The sequence below is a fragment of the Ixodes scapularis genome, unplaced genomic scaffold (assembly GCF_016920785.2).
Source record: "Ixodes scapularis isolate PalLabHiFi unplaced genomic scaffold, ASM1692078v2 PGA_scaffold4__175_contigs__length_147842914, whole genome shotgun sequence".
Lineage (NCBI taxonomy): Eukaryota > Metazoa > Arthropoda > Arachnida > Ixodida > Ixodidae > Ixodes > Ixodes scapularis.
The window spans coordinates 64,358,860-64,385,950 of NW_024609879.1; the positions used below are offsets into that span (position 1 = coordinate 64,358,860).

Below are 27,091 nucleotides of genomic sequence, written 5' to 3' on the forward strand. Positions count from 1 at the left end.
CGATGTCATTTCAGCCTTCAAGAAGTTCGTGGACGTCCCCAATCGTCCTTGTAAAGGAGAAGGACGGGACCCTAATGTTCTGCGTGTACTATCGGCGACTGAACGCTGTTAATAAAAAGGACGTCTAACCGGTGCCCAGCATCAGCGATAGTTAGACCGGTTGCGCCACTCCCGGTATTTTTCGTCCATGCATCTGAAGAGCAGATTGAAGTCGACGAAGGCGACCGCGAAAAAACTGCCTTCGTCAGCACCGCCTTCCAGTGTGTCGTGGACACCGTGCTGGCAGTTCTGAAATAGCAGAACTGCCTCGTCTACCTCGACGATGTCGTAGTATTTGCACATGATTTTGACGAACACCTGAGACTGCTTGAAGCCACGCTTCAACCCGCGCTTCAAGCCATCAAGACCGCCGGCCTGTCACTCAAGCTTACGAAGTGCCGGTTCGCCTATGGTGAACTAAACCTTCTTGGCCACATCGTGAGCCACGAAGGTATTGCGGCTAAGCGGCGACGACAATAACAATGTGGCTCGTGGCAAGAGCCATGTTGCAGCGCGCGCCACGTGGGCACTCAGCACTCGAGACCGGCCAGCCCGAGAGAAAACATCGATACCAGCCAGCTCCTTTAATCAACGGCAAAGCTCTCGGACCAGCTACTACTCGGTCCAGGCGTGTAAATAACTTGAAGTGACCAAATTGGCCCCTTCGTTTATTTACACGCCTAAACGGAGTAGTAGCTGGTCCGAGAGCTTTGCCGTTGATCAAGGGAGCCGGCTGGTATCGATGTTCCCTGTCGGGCTGGCCGGCCTCGAGTGCTGAGTGCCCACGCGGCGCGCGCTGCTAACATGACTCTCGCCACGAGCCACACTGTTATAGACCGTTTCATCCTCCCTCTCATTAGCGCTGCCATCTTGGAATTACGTGACGCTACAGCCATTAGGTTGCTTCAACTTGTTGTTCCGCTCCCCCCTCCGCGCCTTGGCGGATGCGTTGTATTCGTGTTTTTCGCCGCGTTTCACCGCGCTTTCTTGCCTTACTTCGGAAGCTGTAGTCCGATACGTGTACTCGAGGACTGAGACATCACGAGGGTACAAAAGTCTTTATGATAACTGAGGTTTGTTTACTAATAGTGGTGGAACATAAGAAGCGCGTATATTTATATCGCGCATTTAGGGTGAGGAGGCTTCAAGAATAGTCAGCGCAAGAAGGCTATCTGTATTTAATGAAAGTATCCTCTTTATTCATAATATATCGAAAACAGTTTATGTTGATTATGTGACAAAACTCGTGGCGGAAATAGACAACGAACGTTTAACTTGTATTTTATCTGAGGCTAGAAATAATGGTATGTCAACTTCAGGCGATTTGTTTGTTCATAATATCACACCTACATGTGTATGAGGTTCTCAATCTTTTTTTTTTTTTTTTTTTTTGCAGTGTAAAAAAATAAGCATTCGGTTGGTCGGTTTACTTATGAAGTTTAATAAATTGTATACAATGGTCGCTCAAATTTCGGCAGTCATTTAAGTGATTTATTGATTATCTTTAGATAACCAGATCAATTTCCGAACAAAATGTTAGGGCGCAAACAAGCTGGTGAAGGTTTAACATTTTGGACAAAACCGCCCAGTCTCGGGGTTTCGTCCAGAATGTCAGATCAATTTACTTAATTTATTTTAACGCAAAGGTTGGGACTCCCTGCGTAACTGCCTCAGACAACTTAACAATGGCGAGTTTTAGGATCGCGTGCACAAAGAAATAACGTCGTATCTATTTCGAAATCGAAACGCGAGTTTGGTTCAGCGCATGCGCAATAATAACAACGCTTTTTTTTTTTTCCTTTTTTTTTGTGTACGCTGTTTTAATTTTTGCCAGTATCTGGGGTTTGCAACATTTGGCGCCGGGAAAAAAAACCCGTCTGCATAACAATCCCCCAAGTCCAGGGCTGTCGATGGCGGATAGAGGTTACTTTTGATGGCTGGCGACGCAGAAATTTACAAAGCGAATCTGTTCAAACAAATGAATATTTGTTCACACAGGCCCGTGAAGTGGTTCCTAGCGCTAGAATTCAGCCAAACTTTCCGAGGTATTTCTCCTGCGCCATTTATTTTATTTGACCAATTTTACGGAATGGCAGACTTAGTTTGACAGACCTGTCACTTATATCATATCTTGAGTAAGCAAATGTTCATATAAGAATAATTTATTTCCTAGTGCCAATATCGCGAAATGCTGCTTATGAGTACTTTAGGACGTTTGATAATTTAGGAAATTTCCTACTCGGCCTGTGAAGATGTCCTCGAGTACTGAATTAAAACAAAAAAGAGGCCGAGACGATACTACTTGTTTATATAAATTATCTGCGTCATTACACTATACGTTTTTAGTCCATGAAGTTCACTAAAGGTTAGGTACTCACGAAAACCAAACAGTGAGTGCTAAACTCGCGAGTTCACCTGTTCTGCCCGATTCAGCGCATTACCGATCAAGCTGTCGATATGCTTCTTTACATTCCCGCGCTAGTATCTTCATTAGTTTATTTTTCTGGAAACTGGTGTCATCGGGTACGGCCGTAGACGACGGTAATCTTCCCTGTGCATTAACCCGGTGTTTCGCAACCGACTATAATGGGCTACATCAAAGGAGTTCGTAAAAAAGCCTGCAATTTAGGCTCAAAAATGATATGTAGTCCTCAAAGTAGCTCAATGTCACTGTTCCATTGGTAGTGTGCTACAAGGAAAATAATTGTATCATCAAATTAAGCAAAAACCACGTAAAACAGCCACATAACCACGTGCACGTTCCAACCGAAACCAACCAAATTGAAGCAACCTAATAGCGCCGATTACATCAGCGCCCTCTATCCGCCGGTGAGGCAACTACTAAAATGAAAAGGTCTATAGTCGTCACCGCTTAGCCGCAATAAAGGTGTTCGCTCTGGCCCTGAGAAAACGCCCGTTGTAGCCGAATTTACGCCGCCATCTGACAAGAAGATCATAAGAAGATTTCTAGGACTCTGCATAATACAGGTGGTTTGTTCGAGACTTAGCAACGTTGTCCGCACCGCTGACGTACCTAATAAAGGACGACGTAAAGTTTGGGTGAACGGAAAATCATCAGCAATCATTCGATGAGCTCAAACGAAAACTTCAGACGCCTCCGATTCTTGGCCATTTCGCCCAGTTCTCTGAAACAAAGATTCCCATAGACGCCAGTAACACCGAACTTGGCGCGGTACTGGTCGAAAGGCAGGAGGGCTCAGGACTAGTAATCGCCTACGGAAGTCGGACGCTGTTTAAGGTACAAAGGAACTACTTAACGACCGAAAGGAATTGGCTTGCTGGTACACTGTTAGCAAGTCCCGTGTATTTGGCGAATATTTGGGATGAAAAACACGCTATTTACACAAATTACCATAAATTTACACGATGAGTAACGGATAATTCGTTCAGAAATCATGCGAGGTTGTAAAAAACGTGTTTTGGTTCGGTCATACACGCATAACCGTGTAGCCGACCTCGATAACACGCATTGCCCCCGGCGGCGACCGCGGCATTGCCGGCTATCGAAGCACCGGAATGCTTGGGGACACACTTAGAAAGAACCGTCGAGACAAATGCCGCGGAAAGAAACATGTCTCGGAGACAGATATGCACCAAAAGCAATTGCGCCATGTCGCAGGACGTTGGCGAAACCCGCGCTTACCGAGCTCGCCGCCATCTTCTGGTCGATGGCAATGCGGCTTCCCTCATGTCGCCCATGTTTGTATTTAGTTTAGGGGTCCTGATAACAGCTTTTTAGACATCACAAGTAAAGTTATGGGTCTAATTATTCGTTCCAAACAGTTAAAATGGATATAAAAAGCGTGTCTTCGATGTGAACACGTGACATTGCAGTTGGTTTCGTTTTTGCTTCAACCTTCAACTGCAAGCGATCTGGCCACGGCGCAAGCGCAACGCCGATGTACGCTGGAAGCAAGCGCCCGTTGGCTTTCGTTGTTTTTGTTTGACCGGAGAAAATCTGGCAAGTACGCATGGCGCCGCTACTGTTTTGGTTTGACGGGACGCGAGAAGCTTCGCATAGAGCTTCGGAGTTTGCGAGCACATAGTGAAGACGTGACCGGAGAAGTGCCCCTGTGATGTTCCTGGAGGACGGAAAGTAGCATTCGTAATCGTCGTGTGTGCTTTGAAAGCGAAGGGAGTCACAGGGTCCACGAGTTCGCAACCACAAGCCAAGGTTCACGACAGCGCGGCGTTGACTTCGGCGATCTCGTTCTGTTTGGTGCAACCCGGCGATGCGAAAAAGAGCTGAAACATTCGTCGTGTGTGGTGCGGTGCTTTGTATTCCGGGTCTGTTTGAACCACGCTTTTAACACGGAGCGCAAATTGTTTGTTGCGTGGTGGAGGTTCAACGGGTACAGTCCCGTCGTCGTCAGCTGATCCGGTCCAGCTGGTCCGGGAGGACGCAGCGAGCGTTTTTAGAAGTAAATCTTCCTTCATTCCGTTTCAAACTGTGGAAGTATCCCGACACATACCATGAGTAAGAAGCAGCGGGCGTTTTCAACAAAATTACGTCGTTTTAAGTGAATAATGGACTCCGGATTGTTGTCTTAAATCTGCCGTTTTTTATGCTTCGTGTTGGACTGCGTTTGCATAGCGACGCACACCGCTCGAGTAGATGATTCGGTCCTACAACGAGTTTGTTGCGCCAATCATGCGGCGTGAATAAATTAGGGCAAGGTTTCCTACCTGCCCACAGATGCATGTACTGAGACCATTTTTTTTATGTTGTGAACGTAGTGCTCTGTCTTTATTTTGGAAGACGCGTTGCTGCATTTATTATGGTACAATCACTTGAGAGTTGAGAAATTGGAGAGCGAGCAAGCTTTCTCAACTTTGTCTCTTTCTCTCTTGCACTGCCCTGTTTCAGTTTCAGTAGGCGCATCTACTAGCAGGTACAAACTGCTCTAAAGCAGGTAAAAAACGGGAAGCTTAGGACGGTGCGGACTCCGTGTTTCGCGCTTTTCGCAAGGTGACAGGGTAAATGCTTTTGTGAGATATGCAGAATATGCAAGCAATTTTGTTATGCCCGTCGTTTGCGTCTCTCCAGCAAAACGAATAGGATGATCTACTACAAAGGCGCAATCACATGCCAAGATTTAAGATAGCAGTCGTTTGCTTCGGTGATCCGTGTAGCTGTATTTTACCCTGCTCTATGCAACACCGTGTCATGACGAAGAACTGGAATGGTCACGGTTTGTGCTGGCCTCCCGGTTGACAGAAACCCGCGTCGCCCGCATCGGCACCGAGTGCGCTTGGGCTGTTGATGCTCAAGCCTTTCATCCGCGGCTTGTCGCTAGCTCATCCTGCTGCTCAACGGTGAGGAAGCGGCGAGAGTAACCCGGAAGTGAATTTAAATCCTCGTTCATTCAGTTATCCGGTGCAAAGTGTGGAAGATGTCCCACGTGTACTGAGGGTGGGAACTACAAGCGTTTTGCCTTGCTTTTATAACCGAAACCAGACCAACGAGATAACTGCCTTGCGTACTCTAAAATGACGGAAGCAATAAGTTTCAACAGGTCGAGTACGTCACCGGGGATGTAGGCGAGACGGTGCACACTGTTTAAACGCTTGCAGTATCCACGAGTGGTACCAGGAAAGCGACGTCAACAGAGAAGGAGCTCGCGATTCAGCATAATGCACTGCTACGGGCCCGTGTATCTTCAAAGTTCGGGGTGGTGGCAGTATAAAAAAAAGACGCATCAGCGCCCCACACCAGTGTTCACGAATAACACCGGTCACAAACTCCCAAGCCCCACCGCTCTTCTCGACACCGACACGACATACGACAACAAACTGTATCAAAACGCCCCAAAAGTGAAGGCGTCTGCTCCCGTACTGCAACTGCTGCAACTAGCGGAAGTGAAGTGTTGGGCGGATGTCCGGATATCCTTCACAAAAATATATAAAAAATGCTTTGCCCAAGGATCATTTTCATTTATTATTGTATACGTAATGACAAAATCCAAATAATTTGTTTTCCTATCTGATTCAAGCTAGTTGGACTGCTCATAACATTGGTCAAGCAAGAAAATAACAAAAATTTGAACTTTTTCATGACCGGTTTAAGATTTATTGTTAACATATCGTTATTTATTGCAACGGACTAACATTATAGATTTTGCCTCCATACTTTTTAAATGCAAACAGTTCTAACACACGGCTGTCCATTGCGCCGTGTTTTGTGTATTCTTCTATAAATCTGCAATGGTCAGCGACCAAAGAGCTCACCCGCACATGTCAAGCTTATATGCGCCGCGGGGAGAAAAGGATATCGAGTAGGAAGTGTCGGGCGTAGTGTCGGTTGTTGTGTTTGTGTACATGTCGGTGCTGTGTAGCTGTGTTGCCTGCGTTGTATGTAGGGTTGCTGTGTAGTCGTTGTCGTTCGCAGTCTTCGCAGTGTTAGCAGACTCGTCTTTTTTTTAAAAACAGGCTGCTAGAAATCTCGATAGGTGGCGCAAGTTACCGCCCGATTGTAAATAGTTTGCTCAAGTTATTTATCCACGTAAGTTCGGCATTCGTTTTTTTTTTTTTGTCTAGCGGCTTGTTGAAGTTACCGACGCCGCCGACCGCCGACAACGCACGTACGTACCTTTGCAAGTAGCTACGTCCGCCGCTTGGAGACTTTACTGTGTATAAAAGACATCGAACGAGAACTAACGCGCCCTGTGTGCTTTCAATTCGGCTGAAAGGCGCGCGGCTCGCTGGGCTCGTCTCTCGCCTGTTCTCGGCCGCTGGCCGCCATGTTTCATAAGGAACACGCTCGAAACGGTTTTGCGGAAGGCAGACACGGTGTAGCGTGTTAAGTTTACACAGCACCTCATGTGTAGACGAGAAACACAGATGGCCTCGTGTAAAACGAACACGTTTCGACGTGTCCGCTATGGGACAACGGTTTACACGTCTGGGCGTGTTATTTTTGCTAACAGTGTAGTAACAAAGTTATGCCCGTATTTTATGTGAGTCCTTTCCGCCTGGTTACAGACCACCACTTGATCTGCTGACTCGCGAATCTGGAGGAGCCTTCGGCCGCCTCTCCCGGTGGAGCCTATGACTGCAGTAGTTTGACATGACCGTGGTGTACAAGTCCGGCAGGAAGCAAGACGACACAGATTGCCTGCCAAGAGTCCCAGTCGAATTCGGTCCTGCCTGCACCTTAGACGACAACGATGCGTCTTTAACTGGCGCTCTGGGTATCAGCGACATTGCGGCACTCCAGCGAGATGACCCTGAACTGCGAGAACTCATCGAGCACCTAGAGGGACAAGAAAGTACGGTTGCCCGTGCTTTCTTACGAATTCTGCCTATCTTCTTCATTTCACAAGGGGTACTGTTCAAGGAAAACTTTGGCGACCACAATACTGCGTGGCTGTTGGTTATCCCTTCCATGAATTCCATCACGACCCGACGGGTGGGCATCTCGGATAGAACAAGACATTTGCCAGAATTCGTGAAAAGAACTAGTGTACTAAGCTTTCGAAGACCGTCCATCTCTGCACCCGTTCGTGCCGTGAATGACGAAGACGCAGTAAACCGCCCACGAAACCACCAGGACTTCTTCAGCCAATTCCGCGCCAACTTACGCGTTTCAACGGATCGGAATGGACTTCCTTGGACCGTTCCATCATCGACGCGAGTACCGGCGGATAATCATCGCCACCGATTATCTCAAACGATACGCCGAAACCAAGGCCCTTCCGTTAGGAACTGGGTTTGAAATCCCGAGGTTTTTCATTGAGTTCATCGTTTTTAGGCACTGCGCTCCCGAGATTTTAATTACAAATAGCGAGTCGTCGTTGATGGCGCATCTGACGCAAGAAATCCTTCGTCTCAGCCTCAGCAGCCATCGTGGTAACGAGGTGTACCACCCACAGTAGAACGGCTGACGCAGCGACTCAACAAGGCCATCGCCGCACGATTTCTATGTACGCCGACATGGAGCACAAGACGTGGGACGAGGTGTCACCCTATGTCACGTTTGCCTACAACACGGCGGTTCAAGAGACCACTGGAGTTACACCTTTTCAGCTGGCACATGGTCGGAAGGTAACGACCCTGCTCGACACAATGCTGCTCCACGAGCCAGCTGAAGATAGGAGCGACGACGCCCAGGTGGTTGTTCAACGGGCTGTAGAAGTCCGCCAGCTCGCCCTACTCCGGATCCTAAACCAGCAACCGTATCGACGCTGGCCGCTACAACATTCGTCGTTGGGACGTTCACTTCCAGCCCGGAGACAGGGTGTGGGTGTCGACACCCATTCGTCGCAGCGGTGTCAGCGAGAAATGGTACTTCGGACCATACAAGCTACTTCGTCGCCTCGGGGTGCTCAACTACGATGTGGTACCCGACGGAATGGAAGAATCATCACGACCGCGACCACGACCCGAGGTGGTTCACGTCGTTCGATTCAAGTCGTTCTAGGCTCGATAGGACTGTGGAATTTTTGTGGTCGAGACCACGTTTTAGTTTACGGTTTTCTTGTTCTGTTTTGTGTGGCATCCGGTTGATGCGGTTTTAAAAGGGGGAGTAATGCCGCGTGCGCAGCTAGGCAAGTAGGCGGCGCGCTTGGCTCCTACGCAGATGAATAAGGTTTGAATCCGGCCACCGCTTCTCGTTTTTTCTTTCTTTATGTAAGTAGAAGATTTTAGAACGTTACGGAGCCCTGAAGCTTGTTTATGATCAGAGTGTATACTTACAGAACGGGCGCGGTAGAATACGCTTGGCTCCCAGGGTAGGCTCAAAAGAAGCCGCGCCGTACGGAATCAGTCTCGCTCCAATGCTCGATCCTGCTGTCACGCCACCTTCAACGCCTGAGACGCTAGCCTTATTTTATTTTGTTCTGGGCACAAGTTGGCCTCATTAAACGTTTAGTTTCCTTCAATCATTCGTCACCTCATCAATTAATATTCGCGACAATATTGAGCAAACAATTTTCTGCAGAAGCTCAATTATGTATAAAAGTTGATAATCTAGGCGTTTTATGCTCTCGGTAGTCAAAGTTTTTCTTGAGTATAATTTATTGAAGCTAAAACATTTTCTGAATATCTTCTTTGAAAACGAAGAATAAAAACATTTCAAGATGGGCAGGGGTCCGCCTCTTTAATATTCAAATTATAGTAAGCTACTGAAATGCGTATATAAACAATCAACGTGACGAAGATGCTATCAGTGTGCAGTTTAAGTCGCTTACCTGTAAACCGCGAAAGGCAGCCTCGGGCGCCGAATCAAAAATTTTAAGCTAAGTGTTTAGGCAACCTCCGTACTGAAAAAGCACAGATATTTCGTTTTCGTTTAGCAACATCTACAGTGCACTGAACCGTCAGGGAACTTCCGCCACCTGGGTTGAAAATTTCATGGGCAAGAGGTTTACGTGCCGGTGCGTTGCATTTGAGTGATTGAGGGCAACGAACTTTACGAACGTACAAAAATCAAACAGCCTAGTACTTTTAGCCTAGCATAAAATGAAATAGCTCTGTACTTTTAGCCTAGTACGAAAATTAATTGACCTAGTACTTTTCAATCCTTTTGGTAGTGTTGGTGATGTCTTTTTAAGCTGAATCACTCATCCGCGACGGCGGTAGCAGGGACCCAATTTTAAATCTTAAATAATATACCAGTGCACACTTCTCGCTTTTAAAGTTTACCTGATATATCAAAAGAACATTTGAGGACAATGTATATACTGTTTCTGTTTAGTGGGACCATAATGGTCTAAAAAAAAGAAGTGGCGCTAGGAATCTTTTAGCCCAGGTGTGTCCAGTTGGTGTCGAGAAGGGTGACTAAAAATGATGCACAATTTGTTAGTTAGTGACCTAACTCACTCAACTTTTTCAGCTTACTTTAAATACTTTTATTAAGAGTGCATAATGTAGTTGAAAATTTTGCGATCCACCTTGTTGTAGTCCAACCGTGTCTTGAAATGTTGAGAAAAAAATTGGTAGCAAGCGCTACGGGGCCTTTCCTGTATCCAGCACCGCAACTTTCCAGTCAAATGCACCCGTGACGTCAATTCACCAGCTCTGCACTAGCGGCAGGGTCATGGGGGTTGCAGCTAGAGCAGGCGCAGAATAGAAGGATTGACGACTCGGGCGCGCTTCGCTGGTTACTTTCAGTGTTGAAGCCAAGTACAGGGATATTTCTCGCCCCGTAGCGCCCACTTCAAAATTTGTTCAGATGAGTTATGTGATCTGTGGGGCATACAGTAGGGAACAGAAAGATAGATTTCAATTAACGTGGCTAACCTTTTTTAATTGAAGCTCTGGCATATATAAATTGGGATGCAACACTACATTAACCTATGTAATAGTATAAATCAGTTTTGTCTGAAATATGAATGAAAAATATGATTTAATAAACATTTTTTTTTGTAAAAACGGCAACGACAGCGGAAAGGAATATCGTCGATAATCCGACTTCCATATCTATTGATATACTTTGTAAGGAAGCCCTTTGACCAATACTTTGCAGGGAAGCCCTTTGATCAATACTTTGAAGGAAAGCCCTCAAATTAATCGCCGCATGGCACCCATAAGCCACGAACTCTTAAAATTATTAATGACCATCTTGTCCAGGTTCGCCCATTCTTGCTGCAGTTAAGTCAAACTTCTAGTCAATGTTGCTAGGTTTTTTTTCAGGCTTTTTTCAAAAATGCTCGATTGGATTAAGGTCAGGAAAATGACCCGGCGACTCAATCAGGTGCACCTCTCTTTTCTGAACTACTCTCTCCGAACCCTGGATGAGTGCTTGGTGTCATTGTCCTGCTGCACTGCTCACAAGTGCCGATTATTTATTGGATATTCGGGGTGAAAAACACGTTATTTACACAAATTACCATAAAGTTACACATTGAGTAACGGATAATTCGTTCGAAAATCACGCGAGGTTGTAAAAATCGTGTTTTGGTTCAGTCATACACGCATAGCCGTGTAGCCGACCTCGAAAACACGCATCAGCCCCGGCAACGACCGCAGCATTGGCGGCTATCGAAGCATCGGAAAGCTTGGGGACACGCCTAGAAAGGTCCGTGGAGACAAATGCCGCGGAAAGAAACATGTCTCGGAGACAGATAGGCACCAAAAACAATTACGGCATGTCGCGGAACAGGGCGAACCCCGCGCTTACGGCGCTTACCGTGCTCGCTGCCATTTTTTCTGGTCGATGGCAATGCGGCTTCCCTCTTGTCGCCCATGTTTGTATTTATTTTATGGGGTCTTGATAATAGTTTCTTACACACCACAAATTAAGTTATGGGTCTAATTACTTGTTCTAAACAGTTAAAATGGATATAAAAAGCGTGCCCTCGATCTGAACATTCGACATTGCAGTTGGAAGCTAGAGCCGGTTTGCTCTCATTGTTTTTGTTTGGTCGGAGAAATTCTGGCAACAACGCTTGTTTAACATGGCGCCGGTGTTGTTTTGGTTTGACGGTACGCGAACAGCTCCTCGGTTTGCGGGGAGCTGCTCGCGTACCGTCAAACCTTTGCGGGGAGCAGCTGGCGTACCGTCAAGACGTGACCGGAGAAGTGTCCCTGTGATGTTCCCGGAAGACGGAAAGTATCATTCGTAATCGTCGTGTGTGCTTTGAAAGCGAAGGGAGTCACAGGGTCCACGAGTGCGTAACCACAAGCCAAGGTTCACAACAGCGCTGAGTTGACTTCGGCAATCTCGTTCTGTTTAGTGCAGCACGGCGAAGTGTAAAAGAGCTAAAACGTTCCTGGTGTATGGTGCAGTGCTTGTACGTAGATACCCACACTTACACGGAGCGCAAACTTGGTTGTGTGGGGTTGTGGTTCAACGGGTTCAATACCGTCGTCGTCAGCTGATACGGTCCAGCTGGTCCGGGACGACGCAGCGAGTGTTTTAAAAATAAGTCTTCCTTCGTTCCGTTTCAAAATGTGGAAGTATATAGTGACGGATAGCGTGAGTAAAAAGCTGCGGGTGTTTTCAACAAAATTACGTCGTTTTAATTAAACAATGGACTCCGGATTGTTGTCCTAAATCTGCCATTTTTATGCTCCGTGTTGGACTGCGTTTGCACAGCGACGTGTTTGCACAGAGACGCACACCTTTCGAGTAGATGATTCGGTCCTGCAAACGACCGGTTGTATAGAATTTCAGGGAAATTTAAGTCACCACTGATATTTTCCTGTAAATTTTGTGTGAGTTTGTTGCGCACATCATGGCGGTGTGAATAAATTAGGGCAAGATTTCCTACCTGCTCACAGATGCTTGAACTGAGACCATTTTTTACACAATGAACATAGTGCTTTTTCTTTATTTTGGGAAGAGGCGTTGGTGCGTTTATTATGGTACAATCACTTGAGAGTTGAAAAATTGGAAAGAGCGAGCGAGCTTTCCCAACTTTGTATATTTTCTCTCTGTCACTACCCCTAGTTTCTCAAGTTTCAGTTTCAGTAGGCATACCTACTAGCAGGTACAAACTGCTCTAAAGCAGGTAAAAGGGAGGGGAAGTCAGGACGGTGCGGACTCCGTGTTTCGCAAGATGACTGGGTAAATGCTTTCGCGAAATATGCTGAATTTGCAAGCGATTTTGTTATACCCGTCGCAGGGTTCTCCCCAGGAATATCTGAGCGGTGGACAATACCGAAGGGGGGGGGGGGGGGGGGGGGGGGAAGGGAAGGGAGGGGGGAGGAGGGAGAGCGTTTTTTTTTTTATTTGTCGAATCTGTTTATCGCATCCCGCCCCCCCCCCCCCCCCCCCCCCGCGCCCCCCCCGGGCACTGCCGGCGGCGCGCCGCTGAGATAGAGGGAGAAACAAAAAAAAACAACAAAAAAAACACGCCGAGCGCTTGCCCTCTTTGTTTGAAGCAGTGTGGCAGTGGCGGCAGTCAGCGATGCGATAGCGAACAATAACGTGACGGTGTGCGGATCTGCTGAGTATGACGGCGAAGGTCTGCAGTCATGTGCGCAGGCAAAATCGCATCGTCATCCCGCGACATAAAAAAAATCGAGTGGTGGGCGGCTGGTTGGAGCGGTGGGCGGCTGGTTGGAGCGGTGGGCGGGCAGTCGGAGCGGTGGGCGGCGAAGCCACTGCCGCCCACCGTGGGGAGAGCCCCGGCCCGTCGTTCGCGTCTCTCCAGCAAAACGAATAAAATTATTTACAAAGGCGCAATCACAAGCCAAGATTTACAATAACAGTGCGCTTGCTTCGGTGGTCCGTGTAATTGTATTTTACACTGCTTTCTGCAACACCGTGTCATGACGAAGAGCTGGAACGGTCACGGTTAGTGCTGGTCTACCGGTTGAAAGAAACCCGCATCGCCCGCATCGGCACCGAGCCTCTTGGGCTGTTGATGCTCACGCCTTTCATCCGCGGGTTGTCGCCAGCTGATCCTGCTGCTCAACGTTGAGGAAGCGGCGACAGTGACCTCTGAAGGAAATGTAAATCCTCGTTCACCAAGTTATCCGGTGTCAAAGTGTGGAAGATGTCCAACATGTACTTAGGGCGGGAACTACGAGTGTTTTGCCTTGCTTTGATAACTGAAACCAGAGCAACGAGATAACTGCCTTGCGTACTCCAATATGACGGAAGCAATAAGTTTCAACAGGTCGAGTACGTCACCGGGGAATCGGCGGGGATGTAGGCGAGACGGTGCGCACTGTTTAAACGATTGCAGTATCCACGAGTGGTGCCAGGAAAACGAGGTCAACAGAGAAGGAGCTCTCCCCTTGGCCTTTTCACGAGAGGCCATGGTCCCGCCTGCATTTGGACTTCGGTGGAGCATTAGAGGGGCGATATTTTCTAGTAGTCGTCAACGCCTACTCGAAGTGGGTGCAAGTGCTCCCCGTCACGACTCCACCAATAGCGGCGACCATTTCTGCATTGCAACAAGTTTTTGCCGCCCAAGGGCTCCCAGACTTGATAGTCTCGGACAACGGCCTAGCTTTCGCCAGTGCCGAATACCTGGAGTTCATGACCCAGAACGGAATCCGTCGGATGATGGTTCCTACACCCAACTTCCAATGGAGGCGCCAAACGAGTGATACAAACTGTCAAGGCGAAGGTAAACAAGTGCCAGGACGGAGATTTTGGCACGTAAGTGTCCCGGGTTCTGTTCCACTATACCGGACTACGCCTCACAAAGTCACTGGCGGTGCCCCTTTTAACTGCTTATGGGCCGCATGGTCAAGACACCGTTGAACGTTATGCGTCCAACGACATTTTGACGCCGTTGGACGCAATATGCATCCAACAGTGTGAGTGCTGTGGACGAGCGGTCTACAGAGCTGATGAAGCAGCTTAAGCAAGAGCTTTACGCCGACAGTGGTTGTCGCCCCGGTTCTTTGCCGGAAGTTGGAGCACCGGCGTATGCCAGGAACTTCCGACCTGATGCCACTTGGACTGTCGGATATGTGTCCTCTGCGGTAGGCGCTTCGTCTCTGAATGTGCGCCTACCGAATGGGACTACGTAGCATAGGCATGGGGATCACCTTAGACCTCGCTACAAGACCTCTGCGGCGCCCACGGCCGTCACTTTAGTGCCCCCTAGTGTTTCCGGACAGCAACAGCAGGACAGCGACGCCCGGTTCTCCAAACGGCAACCGCAGCATGGACGCAACGCCCTCGCTAAGTTAGCCCAACAGTCATTCGACGTACACTGCGTCTTCCAGCTACCCATGGGTTCCAACGAGTTCTGCGACCGGCGTTTCTCAACCAACCCCAAGAACCCAGGTCGCCGTCACTCTAGCGCGAAAAAGTATAAGACCAGACCCCCACGTCGGTACTCCCCCAGTTGACGTGTGCGCACGTTCTGTGTTGCTTATTTTTACTAGGGACGTAGGAGTGTCACAAGCCGCAGCCGCATCAGGCGGCCGTAGCGATATCAGGCGGTAAACGACGGCATGCTATGAATAAAAGAACGAGCCGAGCGTGGCTCGGAGGCATTTTGACCCCGGTTTGTGTGTCCCAATTTTTTCGGACCTTGAGCCCGACGGAAGACAGATCACTTTGATTTTAAGGGGGAAAAATAGCACAGAGGAAGGCATCCCGGGGGAATTGCGTGGGCATGACCAACCTGGGCTACCCATATAATTCCCGCGTGGGTCCCAACTCGGCTTAACCATGGCAGAGTTAGCTTAGAAGCTGACTCCACTGGGTCGTGCCCATACAATGCCCCCATGCAATGCCCACATGCAATGCCCCTACGCAATGACCCGATGAAGGAAGGGGAGGGGGGCGGAGAGAGACTTTCGTGCTTGGTTGTGACTACAGAGTTTCAGCTTTAAGTCATTACACACTTTCATGCTCCTCAGATATGCACTATTTGAGTCGCTTCATTCCTCTCTAGTATAAAACATTGACTGCTTGATTCATTCGAAATTTGTGACCAACAACTTAGAGCCTATCTGCATAAGCATGTATTAAAAGCACAAACGATAGATTGATAGATAGATAGATAGATAGATAGGTAGGTGGGTAGGTGGGTGGGTAGGTAGGTAGGTAGGTAGGTGGGTGGGTGGGGGGGGTGGGTGGGTCGGTAGGTAGGTGGGTGGGTGGGTCGGTCGGTAGGTAGGTGGGTAGGTGGGTAGGTGGGTAGGTGGGTGGGTAGGTAGGTAGGTAGGTAGGTAGGTAGGTAGGTAGGTAGGTAGGTGGGTAGTTAGGTGAGTAGGTAGGAAGGTAGGTAGGTAGGTAGGTAGGTAGGTAGGTAGGTAGGTAGGTAGGTTAAATGCGATAGCATTTTTAGGGTCGCCATGCATACTGTGAAATCCCGTCCGTCAGTCCAATGGTTGAAACCTGGCCGGTGGAGGTGAGTACACGGAGCGAGTGAAGGGTGGCCCCGACGGTCGTCTGATGAGCGCATTAAGCTCCAAGCGGTGGCCATTTTGAAGTCAAATAATGTCCGGCGAACCGCTCATAAAATGCGAGTATATTTAGAGCGTCTCCCACGTAGCGGGTTTTCTCCTTCCCCGGGGCATTGGGAAACGGATCCGGATTTTCCAGAGGAATTCGCCATCTGCATGATCCTCTGCCAAAAATGAGCAAACGGTGGTCACGCGACGTCCTCAGTTAGACGGTGGTATCATGACGTCATCAGCACGACGTGGTCACGTGGCAACACAATGTGACCACTCCACGTGATATCACTGACGCCACATTGCAACCCTGCGGCGTCATGTGAAACCAACTGGAGTACACGCCGCGTGACTCCAACTCCGTGACCACGTCCAGTGACGTCAGGGCATGCAGCCCCACAGTTTCATGCTGTGGCATCAGTAACATTTCGTGACCCAATGACATGGCACTGGAAATGTTATGTGTCAAGTGTTACTGTGATGCCATGTGATACTGCGTACGTAATGTGACGTAACAGCTCGACGCGACACGGTGACGTCACATGACCACGTGACGCCAGTGTGTCCCGTGACCTACGTCTCGGGAACATGTGGTCACGGTGTGTGACCGACCTATTTTGTTCAAAGTACATTGGGAGCAGATTTAGAAAAGACGAAGACTTTTAGTAGATGAGCCTAGATATTGATCACATTTTATTTTGCCTGCAATTCCTATATACTAATATTTCTTATCTTCGTTATTGCCGATGTAGATATTTTGAGCACAAATAGTGTCAATATCCGGATTGAACCGTTCTGTTTTTTTTTTTTCGCAGTGCAACAAACTTTTTTTATCATTCTCTGTGAATATTGTTTCCTTGTTATTACACGGCGAAGCACACTAACAAAAAGTGCAAACGTCTCCAAGACTCAAAATATGAATACTATTTTCACTCTTATTTGTTACATAATCATCTGAGCTTGACAAGGAATCCTGAACAAGAAACCCTCCTTGCATGTGGTATTTGCATTACAGACAAAGCGGCGTCGCCCTCGTGGCCTAACGGATAAGGCATCGGTCTCCTAAACCGGGGATTGCGGGTTCGAATCCCGCCGAGGGTAATATTTTTTTACCAGAAAATTGTTGTGCACATAACAGGATATTCAAAATGATTTGTTTGTTTCATTGTTTGTCCTTTTTTGAACATTATACATCTTTGGAGAACAAGGCAAAAGGCGGAAATATTTTGCGTGAGGAAGCCGAGTCTCCCTAACAGATTGCCTCAGCTAGCATTAAAAAGCGAAACACAACCAAAAAACGGAGAAAAAAAAAAACTGTGGCTGAAACCAAATGCCCAATAATGATGTTATTATAACATTCATGAAGAAAAGTACACGTCATATTTGCACAGTGGCTACAGTGAAGGAAGGCACTAAACAGACAAAGCCTATATAGCTGAAAAATATTTAGTGGCGGTTATTAAGTTATTTTACTAAGTACGTGTTCATCAGTGACTTCATAGCCATTAGAATATTTTGCGTTTCGTACATTAAGATAAACCTCATGTACGGACATGATCTCGAAGGTGAACATGTTGAGGTGACAAACGAGTAGAACTCCTATTGTGTCTAGAGGGAATTCTTTATATGAAAAATATTAGAGAAGCGGAGGACATCCTCGTATAAATTAGCTTGCTTTCTATTAAAATAATATATTAATTTCTAAATTTGTAATCTTTGATCTGAGCATTTCAGGGTCGGCTTTCTGACAATGCATCTAAGAAACCTTCTGCTGAATATAGTGTCATACCACGAGGACTTCGGTGATAAAGCCCACTGGTAGATTTATTTTTACTTTTAAAACACGCGTGTTATTTTTTAACATGCGATTTTCCAGAGAAAGCTTTACTTTAGCGAAACCTCTGTGCAAGAACCACGGAGAAAAAATGTCTGGATTGTAAGTGGGACATTCGGCGAAAAAGTCGGCAAGCCTTGTTACCGCCACGATTGGCCAGCGTCTCGTTTTTCCTTGCTGTTGACCAATCACGAAGGTCAGAAATCTCCCAAACTTCCTTTCTGATTGTCAGACTTAAAACTCCAGGCCTAGAATTAGGAACTAACGTTGAAGCATTTGCAAGACCGCATCTAGCAAATCAATAGTAGTCTTATAGCAAGACCTGAGTCGAATCTTAGTGTGCTCAGGAAAGTTTTTTTTTATAAATCTGAAATTGTTCTTCAAACAAAATGTGTATTATATTCTGGCAAAACTAAAAACACAATTTTTTTGCTCGAGAACAGAGCAAAGATTTATTTAAGACAAATAAATAGATCGTCAGATAGCACCTAGAAGGATGCTCCCAAAGCGACTTCGAATGGGGTTACGTCGATATTCACACGAAAGAAACGCCGCTTTGCGGAAGTACGGCGGCTAGCACGTTCGCGTGCTCCGTGTCGGATCTGACGGAACCGGATTTTCCTTCTCTCGCGCGCAACTGCTGCGGGGAAAGGCGATGACACTAAGAGGAGAACGGGGTTAGTTTTCGCTATTGGAATATACCAAAAAGGCAGAAGTGTCAAATTTTCTCCCTCCGCTGGTGTTGCCCAATCAGTCCTCAGGTATCTCAAACGGCTGGGCTGTAACGCGTTGACACAACGAGGAGGTGAATCCCATACCCACGCCAGCTTCGCCGTATTGTTACACGTGTTGGGAAGTTTGACGGCAGGATTGCACCGAGAGTCCCGTGAGCATACCTCGGCAAATTCATTCAGGAGCTTGCTCATTCACCTTCATTCACATTCACGGCGTGAATCTGAATGGCTCTGAATGAATTCTTGAACTTGAAAAAAAAACATCATGATGTGATGGTGAATGACTTTGTGAATTTGAATGAATTCGTGAAGTGATGGTGAATGACTTCGTGAATTTGAATGAATTCGTGATGTGATGGTGAATGAAGTCGTGATGTGATGGTGAATGACTTCGTGAATTTGAGTGAATTCGTGATGTGATGTTGAATGAAGTCGTGATGTGATGGTGAATGACTTCGTGAATTTGAATGAACTCATGATGTGTTGTGATTGTGAAGGACTTCTTGAAGTGAATATAATTCAATGTGATGTGAATGACTCAATGAATTCGTGACGTGATGGTGAATGACTCGTGAACACGATGAATTTGTGATGTGCGTGGCTCGTGAACTTGATAGGTTCGTGATGGGAAGTAATGCCGTGAACTTAATTCTTGACGTGGTAGTGAATACGGTTATGAATTCAGAATAGGCAGACAGCGTGTTACGCAGGTGCTTGCTTGCTTGCTGGTTGTTTTCATCCTTCATCGCAAACCACAGGAGCCCATTTGACTTTAGCAGTTTGGGCATCAGTCTCGCTGCGTAGACGTGCGCGCCTTAGCGCGGTGGCCCTTCGTCGACAACTTTCGTAGTAACAGCTGTTTATAAGGGAAGTGCGGTGGCAGTGTCAATGAAGGGGAGGGGCGGGAAGGGGGGGGGGGGGCTGTGGTTTTCTTTTTTTTTTTTGCACTTGACATTTAATTTGCCGTTGTTCTGAGCGGTTCCTCGTGAATCAATTGATCTCCTTGCCGACCTTGTCCTTCCGTGTCTCGGGGCATATGGTCTGGAATCCCTGAAGGTTCTCGCTGTGCCGTTTCGCTCGTGGGTCGTGCGTGGCGCAGCCGCGCTGTCCGCAAGCACTAGAAGCAGCAGGCGCCGCTTCGTCTACGCGGCGCAGCCATATATCTTTTCAAAAGAGACGAAGCCGAAGCCGACGTCACGAGCAGGCGCACCTAATCCGGCGCCGAGACCATATCACGTGACCTGCCGGTTCCGCGCGGTGGCGCACGGAGCACATTCGCGTTAGAGTAACTGTATATGCTCCGCTCTCTGCAAGCAGAGCCTATACAGTTACTCTAATTCACGTGGCACGATCGCAGCGCGGCATTGGCTGGGTTGGCGCTCTATCAATGTGGTTTGTGTTTCGCGCATTCGAAATACCCCACTTCCCCGGCGGAGTCGGTTCCTAGTTTCAAGTGGCTGACACAAAAAGGCGGCACAGTCCTATTTCGCAAGAACTGCGAACTCGTGAAGGGCTACCAGCCGTGAAGTCGAATTTAGTCAGAATGAACCTGAATGACTTCGCGAATTATGCGGAATTCATGATGTGATGGTGAATTCCGGTGAATTCGTGTTGACCGTGATGGTGAATAACTTCGTGAAGTGCTGGTGAATTCGGATGAATTCATGATATGATGGTGAATTCAAATGAATTCGTGATGTGATGGTGAATTCGGATGAATTCATGATGTGACGGTGAATTCGGATGACTTCATGATGTGATGGTGAATTCCGATGAATTCATGATGGTGAATTCTGATGCATTCATGGTGATGGTGAATGACTTCGGTAATTGGTGATGTGATGGTGAATGACTCCGTGAATTCGGAGGCGGCGGACGTGACGTGAATGCGAATGAATTTGGAGTCGTGATTTTGTTCGTGATGTGATGGTGAATGAAGGGGCTCTAAAATGCCGACCTATGCACATGAGGCATCATGATCACCGATGGGTGCTCTTCGAGCACTCGCTACAATCGGCCCTTTAGAACGAAACACATTGTCATCCGCTCAAAATACAGACGTGCAACTTTCATTCGCAAATGTTGACCATCATTAACTTATTTCTGAACATGAGAGGTATATTTTCATCTTGGTTTCACTACCTTAACGTGGCCATTCATGTTCTTATTTTAGATCTTTGTGTTATGCCACCGTCAGACTGGCAAATTTCGTGTCAATTGAAGCGATTGCACTTCGCCCCTGGTGTTACTCGTGCGGTGCCGCACGGTCACTCAGCAAAGAACGCTCTAGACATCGAGTGTGTTCCGTGACCTCACTACACTCGATCCTCGAGACCGAGTAGGTAGCCTCCATACGCAGGGTCGTAAATATATTCGAATTCCATCGAGGGGGGGTAGACATTAAATTTGCCGTGGCAGCCATTCTAAAAATAACATTTTATTAAAAAAAAAAGAAAAAAAATCAACCCTGCTCGAAAAAAAAAAAAATGCCATTAAAAAAAAAAAAAAAAATAAAGGAACAGGCACATGTTTTTATGTGGTTTCGAGTGTCACAGTCGGTGATGTACTTATCAGAAAAAGGTGATTTGAGAGTCTTGTTATGTATTTATTCGATTAAGGGTTTAAAAAGTGGCATTACCAGTTTGCCAGTGAGCATATTTAAAAATGCACATAGATGGTAAGTTGCCTGTAGACTAAATACAATTAACGCGCACATCGGAACAGTCTAGTGTTTGAAAAGCGGAGCATCTGATGTGAAATGAGAAATTCAGCCAGCGCACTACGGCCAATACAAGCATTGAGGCCGTGGGGCTTTGGCTGCGTGTCCACCGAAGTGTAATCAAAGGCAGAAAGCTGGCGTTCGAGGAAGGGCGTCTACAGGGTTCTTAACTTGTCGCCGACTACATGCTACATACTCCCTTCACCCCTGAGCTGACAGGGCAGTGCAACGAGTTACGCGATTGCCCCACCGATCAACCGCCTCCATTTCATCGCCTGACCAAATACTTTCTCCGTGCGAGGATATGGGCCAGTGCGTGACCACGTGGCAAAAGAGAAACGTTCGACTGGTCCAACCAGCAAGTAGCCTCTACCGAGCTGCGAAGCTAGGGGTGAACCGAGTGTACACTACAGGCAGCAGCGGCAAGAAATTGATCGGACATACCTCTCCGGCCCACCACTACATTTTTATTCTTTATTTTCCTCGTCCAAGCCTGATCTTTTCAAAGATGCTAGTGCTTATGGGAGGTCGTATGTACACGAAGGAACTGAGACTGACAATAACGTTTCTTTTAACGCTCTGTACCCCGTATCTGTGTAAGCATGCATGCAAGCGTTCGTGTATGTACATGCAACTCTTTCGGATCGCCTCAGATTCATTCGCAGCTTTTGCCACGTTCGCCCCTGCATCGACAGACCATGGAAGAACAAACGAAAGAATTGGGTTATAAAATATTTGAGGTACGTATAGAAGAATGCGTAAATAACTGACCTTGAGTAAACGAGTAAACAGACTCGCCGAGACCGGGTGCTGATAGGACCGAGCGGCTATCGGTTGGAGGGACGAACGAGAATCAGGCTGACCAGGCCCGGGAAAGAACTCCAGACTCGCCTGGACGTTTACAGGAGAAGAGAAAAGGCACTTCTTCTCCAAGCTAGATTCGCCTCCCCCCCCCCCCCCCCCCTCCTCCCCCCAGGACGAAAACAAGAAAGGTGGGTCGTAGCGCCCGCTGCGGCCCATCGCAAGGTGACCAAATTTTGTTTCGAGCCGGTCGGGACTGCCACCACTCTGCCTGCCTGAGCCGCCGTGAGCAACTGTTTTGACAACCATGATTGGAAATTTCTGCAATTATGATCATCTAAAAGAACTGCCCTGCCCGAGTTAAGTTTAGTCTTCATTCACTAAAAATAGATCTTTGCTCACAAAAAAAAAAAAAAAAAATAAATGCCTTTTGAGCAGACGGAAGCGAACCGCGTGAGTTCCTTCAGGTTGACCGGAGCGGAGTCGCCGAAATGGAGAAGCCTAGGGTAGCTCTTCGGAAAGAGTCAAAGCGCTGCAGGGAGGGTCACAGCTACCACATCAAGCTGCGGGGGACGGTAGAAACAACCCCTCATTCTAGGGAGGTAAAAGAGCGCGCCTGTTCGCTCTTGTCGGCCTTGGGGACGGAGCCATGAGTGGTGGTGTTCACCCCCTGAAGAAGTAGGGAGGTGGGGAGAAGGGAGTCGGGCGTTCGCTTTTGGACAATGCAGTTCCGCGAAACCAAATTCACGCCAAGTCGTAAACAAAACCGATCCGCGGATTATAACGCAGTCTCAAAGCCCCACACAGAAAGAGGGGCGTCAGCGACCGCCAAGTCACTGCCGGCTTTTGCTTTTGCTTCACTCGTGACATCCCGCACACATGATTGAGAGCTCGCCACCTAGTCCCCCCTCTTATTATGTCATAGCTGGCCCACATGGGTCAAGAAAATAGCAAAGAGTATTAGGAACTTTATTTCATACAGGCCATTGACTACGGCAGTCCATCAGTGGAAAGAAGAAACGAGTAATCTCTGACGTCTATGTTTATTCGGGCTACTTTTGTCCCATTCGTGATGAGCAACCTCCGGCTTTGAAAATTGAGCTTGCGAACGGATCCGCCCTCGACTGGTCTCTTACATATATGCCGATTTTTAAATAACGATGGATGTTTCTTGGTAAAACTAAATTTGATCGGGTGAATGCCATCCATAATAGAGATAGCGGGGAGAAAGCTCAAACTGATTTTTATTGAACTCCGGAATAGAGAGAACACACCACGCATTATCTATGGCGAGCTAAGTTGGATTTTTAAGTTTAGGTTATGATAGCAAAAAGTATCGGAGACGAAGGAATAGATAAATGGCGAAATTGAGAAAAATAAACGGCCAAAAGTTTACTGGTACCAAAAACAGATAGAGCCTGGATTTATTGTCAACGTTAATGAATCAGATACGTAGGCGTTGATCAGTAATTGACCCCGGAAATCGATTCTGGTTGGGGTTGCAATTAGAGCTTATTTTGGGGTGTATTGGTATTTCCTGGTGTACTTTTCTTTTGATAAATCTGGAGTTTTTTTTATGTTCGTATTCTTAAGAGTAAACTTCTTCGCTTTTTCAACCTGTGCTTTCTACACTCAGACACTCATTTTGGAGCCGTCTGCCTTCCTCACTTTATATTTTCTGACTTAAGAAAAACAAGACTGCTTATAACGGAAGCTACAATAACAATGAGAGAGTACGCTCAAAATAGATCGATCGGTCGTTGGACTGTGCCTTAATTTATTTAAAGTATTGAGACACTGCCGACGCACTTTCCTGCCATAACTATTTCGTTGGCTTTACTGAGCTTGGCGAAGCCTGTCTCCTTGTGTTTTGGCAGCATTTTCGTTGCCATTAGAGTATTTTTGGAATTCTTATTTATTAGTGTATATCCGTATCGCAAAATGTGATAAATGAAAAGAAAAGTACTAGTGGTTCCCTCGCCAGCGTTAAGCCGCTGGTTTTGAAACGTTCGTGCCTGGTTCACGATTTGTGAGAGTTTTGCATCCGGGTATACGTCACTGTAATCGAGAGCCGCCATGTTATTTACAGGCGACTAGAACGGCAAGCAGACTTTTCTTTAAAAACCTATAAACAGGCTGAAAAAATGTCGCGGGTGATCTTTTGCGAGAATATGTGACTGTTTAACATGGATATATAAATGCAGTGCTTATTTTTTGGACCTTAAACTATTTTTCCGTAAACTACAAGAAAATTTTGTTTCCGTTTTCCGAGACACAGGAATGAAGAAGGGGGCGACACACAGAGGTATCGAGGCCTGACTGCGTGTCGTTCTCTTATTTCGTCCTCATTCTAAAATATTGAAAGTTCCGCAATGTGCCTTAATCTTATCTGTAATTGTTATTATGAGGAAGTTGTGGACAACTGGATGTGCCAAGCCATTCTTCGGAGTGGAGGATAGGCTTGACTCCTTCTTTGCTTTTCCCACGTTCGTGTTTTTCCTCTTCTCCAACCCTTCGATAGCGACAAAGGAGGGGGGGGGGGGGGTGTAATTTTCAGGGGGGAGGGGGGGGTACTTACATATAGTGTCCCCCTTTCATCAAACACGGGGGGGAGGGGGGACCGAACCCCCTGACTTCCCGGGATTTACGTTACTGCGATAGCAGTGTCTCATTAGTAAATAAAGAACCTAGCAGAAAACATTAAAGCTGCATAAAATGAATGTATTGTTTGAGGGAAGTACTATGACATATGCACTTGTTTTATGCAAACGAGAAATAATATATCGCGGAAAAACAAACGGCTAATCTAGCCCTCAGCCTTTTCGACGTAACATTTTATTTAGCGGAACAGCGCTCGGCGCCCATTTTTGTTTTTCAAAGACGAGCCGAAGAGCCACCGCTTGAGCGCGAAGCCGCGAACCGCGATTATAGCATGATGTCGGCTGCAGCACCGCGAACTCCAAGTCGCCGATGGTCCGAGATAGATGCCTTTGCTCTGATCAGACTGTGAAAAGACCAGCTGGAAGACGTCCGCAGCGCGAAGGTGTTCCAGGTCGGAATATGATATCTGCTTCGTACTTGTCTCGGCTTGTGATTGCTCGATATATGCATAAAATTAGCCTAAAGATTTCTAATTAAGAAAACAATGTCTGCTGACAAGTTTTTAATAAGGATTCAAAAAATATTATTGAGAAATCTGCGCGTATACCATAGTAATTTGTTCGCGTTTCGCGTTATCCATCATCATTGACGTCATCACCGAGTGAGACTAGATTTTGCCGTGTAGCACGAAAGCATTTAAAGTGGCATTCAATGAGTAGAAGTGTACTCGCTCGAAGGGACCGTAAATTAGTACGTCTGACGGGGGTATTAGACTCGTGGTCGACAGTTGCTGGACCCGGTTTGAAAGCGCCACTCCACTCATTTGTGTTTGTCGTTTGAAAATAAAGTCAGTTTTAATACCGTCTAGGGAGACTACTAGGGTCGCTGACAGCTAAGAAAAACAGGCGGGGCATAGCGACTGCCTAGCATCCTACTATCGCTTCATTGCTAATGAGATTGCCTCATCAGCGGATGTATGAATACGAGCATAGCCTCCTCTATACCCACAAAGCCTGTCAGTTCGACGATGGAGCCATGGAGTGCCCGGTCGCAGATTTCGAACGCGAGAATCTGGTAGCACAGAGCATCAAAACGCCATATCTCGGGGAACTTGGACGTCAGCGCAACCTTTTGCAGCGGCGAGGACCCGAAACGCACTTGTTCGCTTGGGAGAAGTCTGTTTCGGCCTCTCTCCGCAGCGGGGCGCCAGACACGTAACTCTCCTCTCATCTGTTGTCTGCGGCTCCACCCTTTCCATTTCGGCGGCCGCTTTTCATGGCGATCTGCCAGGCTTTGTCAGTATAATACAGGAGGCTATGAATATGGGAAGCGAATAACGACGCAACGAGCGCGAACATGATTATATCACTCCCTGAGTGTCTTAGCATGTCGGTGACTCTAGTGAAACGTTACTACGTACAAGGCCGCCTAACAGTTCATCCAAGAGGTCATCAAACTGAGGCAAGCACCGCACGGACGAAATTTGCTCTATTCAGTTCCATGTTTTTTTTTTTTTTAGTTCGATCGCAACCGAATTCTACGCGGAGCGCAAGTTCGTCTGCTATTTGCGCAGAGGGGTTGCACTGACGTCAGAACGCCGAGCTCCGATTGGATCTGATGGAGGGATAGTGGGTATAGACCTCGACGCTAGCTGCCTCGAGGTCTACCCACTATCCTTCCAATCGGAGCCAATCAGGGCTTGGCATCCTGACGTCACCGAAACCCCTGCTCAAGAACCATCGCCGTAAGGGCATCGTCGGGCGTTCTCCGCCTTTGTGCGTTTGCCGTGACCGACTAAGCGAATCACGCGCAATGAATGCGCCGTAGTCCTGCGCTTTTCTCTGTGTGTGATTGGCTTAGAAAGCCACAGATGCAACGAGCGCCGTGACGATGCACTTTTGCCACTGCATGGTTGGCTCGGTCGGATTGTAGCATCGACTGCGGTCGCACTTAAAGAGAAACGGAGTAGGGAAGAGGCACTTGTGGTCTGTTCACACATACGCCGCGGCTGCATCGGCGCTCCGTCGTACGCGACCGTGCCTTTGTTTAGCGTACACGCACCCAATTCAACGCCGCCAGCTCGGTGCCGACTTTGCGTGATCCCATAGCGCTGCATGCTGCCTGCGTGAACCGGTCTAAAGACAGACGCAATGACTAGAAGCGCGAGGACACCGAAGCTTTGTGGCGCCTGAGTGGATTTAGCCCATAATTACGAACGCCAAGAAAGACTACCATAGCAACGACGTTGTTCTTTTAATGCTAAAGCATTAACTGTCACATAGAGCGCGGACGGCGCTGTCTGTAACCACGAAAATCGGCACGTGAATGCCCATTGGCTGAGCGAAACGGTACCTAACTAGAAGTCATCAAGCACGTGCGTTCAGAAATAAAACAGAAAGAAAAGCACAGCAACGCAGATAGTTCGTCATGGAGACAGACGGGGGCGCTCAATTTCAAAGCGGGCGGGCCTCAGAAATAAAACGCAATGAAAAGCGCAGCAACGCAGATGCATCATCACGGAGGGCGTGGAGC

The 27,091-nt window shown here is 47.4% G+C and overlaps 1 non-coding gene across 1 annotated transcript; it reads left to right on the forward strand.

The window, feature by feature from the left end:
* The first annotated feature begins 16,898 nt into the window (after positions 1–16,898).
* Positions 16,899–16,971, forward strand: Trnar-ccu. The gene has a single exon. It is a non-coding gene; the product is annotated as a tRNA-Arg (tRNA).
* Positions 16,972–27,091: the final 10,120 nt, after the last annotated feature.